This window comes from Octopus bimaculoides, chromosome 14 (assembly GCF_001194135.2).
Source record: "Octopus bimaculoides isolate UCB-OBI-ISO-001 chromosome 14, ASM119413v2, whole genome shotgun sequence".
Taxonomy (NCBI): Eukaryota; Metazoa; Mollusca; class Cephalopoda; order Octopoda; family Octopodidae; genus Octopus; species Octopus bimaculoides.
The window spans coordinates 22,250,702-22,253,149 of NC_068994.1; the positions used below are offsets into that span (position 1 = coordinate 22,250,702).

The window sequence follows — 2,448 nt, forward strand, 5'->3', positions numbered from 1 at the left end:
AGAATAATATAGGGTTCACAATGAGGGAAAACAATCATGAAGGTATCGTGTTGGTAGGATACTTGTAGTTCTGTAATGTGTGTGTGTGTGTGTGCAAACAGGAAAAATAGAACACGAGTATATGTGTATATTTTATTAATATTTAGCAGAAGCAACAAAGTGACTCAAGGGCCTCCCTATTTTAATGGGTCATAAACAACGGCCGAAAATTATGAAAGTAAAACAGCATCATAGCGCAGAGAAAGAATATACCAACAGGGTTTTGTACTGCAACAACGTTATTGACTACGCTTACATGCATGCATATCTATCTATCTATCTGTGTGTGTGTCTAAATGTATACACACACATAAATGTTTACTTTTATGTCAAGTTATATGTATAGACAATTTAACATTATTCAAGATTATTCAATACTTTTTTTGTAGAGTGCATGCCTTTTAAATTTTTGAAAAGAAAAGGTTAACAGTCACTTTACAGTTTCATCTTGCGCGCCTTCCTTAGACAGTCTGACGAAGCTTCGGAGTTACTGTCAACCCTTTCCTTGTAAAAGTTTACACACACAGAAAGTGTGGCTGTACAAATTTAAATAGTTTATTTAGTTTATTGTGGTATGTAGAGTGAGGTACCACATCTTGTTCTAATATAGACCACTCGACTTCTCTGTCTTGATGTATATTACACATAATTACCATTATTTTACGGAGATGTACTTGCATAATGGTAGCTGAAGCCGGTCTATATTTCGGGAGGGGATTTGACACCGATAGTCCGGAGCAGTCGCTTACGGATGGCAATTTGGAAGTCTTAGCTGTGAAAGCCAGAGAAAAAGATATATGCATATACTTACATATATATGTAATAAACAGATACCTCGGGTTCGTATAAGCCATTGTGTATTTCTTCCACTTCTATTTCCATCTTTGATCACATTCTACTCGTCTATGTGTCTTAAATGTTTCATGTGTCAATTGAGAGTGAGTGATACATACCTAATTGCCAACATGGACGAGTCGTTAGTTAATGGGCTTCTGCTCGCCCCTCTTTGACGTGGAAGAGAGGGGAGATGTGAAAAACCAATTCTTCCATTAGTATCAGTTCCCTACATTACCTTTTCATCATCTGATATTATCTGTTCATATAAACCGGAATATATATATATATATATATATATATATATATATATATATATATATATATATATATATATATATATACACACACACACACATAACATTAATACAGTCTCAACGGTGAAACAAAGGACTTGGGAAAAGGGAACAGGAGGAAAGAATCGACTAGAATGGATCTAATAAACTTCTAAGTGCTTTTAGATTCTTTCTGTACAGTTTTCTTTTTCTATTTCTATGTGAACGTATAAGAAAGCACATGCACACAAAAATAAACACGCTTGTATATGTAGATGTAATGCACGAATATATGTATCTGAACACATAATGCACAAATATATAAATAGTACAGAAATATATATGAGTACACATAATGCATATTATTATATATAAATGAATATTCGTAATGCAAATGTGCGTGCAAGTATGCATATTTACATATATGTGGAATAATGTGAATGCATACATGTGTGTGTGTATGTATATATATTTATATATATAAAATGTAGGTATCTATATGTGTGTAGGTATCTGTGTGTGTATATTTATATATAGTATGTATATATGGATATCTGTGTATATGTGTAAAGATGGATATGCACACACATATATACATACACATGTATGTCTATGTACATGTGTGTGTGTGTGTGCATATGTTATCTCTGCCCACCTCACTAACCATCTGTTATCCTCTCTTCACATTCTTATAAATCTACACACCCTCCCCATAGCCCTGATCCACTGACCATATCCTCTCTTATGCTCACCTACCTTGTGAATTTGCCCTTGTACACCATCACTACCACCATCTTTATCTTCATCTTTCCAATTACTGCTACTTACCCTTGTAGTTTGGTGTAGTCATTTATCTCTTCTATAGCAAGACACCTGTTTCATTTCTTTTGTCATACTCAAAGCCCCCTCCTTCAATACTGCTCCCCCACTCAGTTGAGGGGGTCTTGTCTTGCAAGTTACTTGGTGATCTCGCTGGTGCTGGTGTCATGTAAAAAGCATCCAATACACTCTGTAAAGCAGTTGGTATTAGGAAAGACATGGAGCTATAGAAACTATGCCAAAGCATAAAGTAGAGCTTAGCCCAGTCTTCTGGATTGCCACCCAACTGATGCCAGCATGGAAAATGGACATTAAGTGATGACGATGATGTTATCTATATACATTCGTTTTTCATTTATTTACTTGTTTCAGTCATTTGACTGTGGCCACGCTGGAGCGCTGCCTTTAGTCGAACAAATTGACCCCAGGACTTATTCTTTGTAAGCCTAGTACTTATTCTATTGGTCTCTTGTCGAACTGC

At 35.5% G+C, this 2,448-nt stretch overlaps 1 protein-coding gene across 5 annotated transcripts in view; it reads left to right on the plus strand.

Annotated features, from left to right (window-relative positions):
• Positions 1-229: 229 nt before the first annotated feature.
• The window catches only part of LOC106884043 (gastrula zinc finger protein XlCGF7.1), a 33,897-nt gene continuing 31,678 nt past the window's right edge, over positions 230-2,448 (plus strand). Inside the window, exon 1 of one of the 5 annotated variants that reach the window (XR_001411189.2) lies at positions 230-878. The gene's annotated coding sequence lies outside the window, so the exon portion shown is untranslated. The remainder of the gene's footprint in view (positions 879-2,448) is intronic. The other 4 variants (XM_014935258.2, XM_014935257.2, XM_014935256.2 and 1 more) reach the window with 4 other exon arrangements.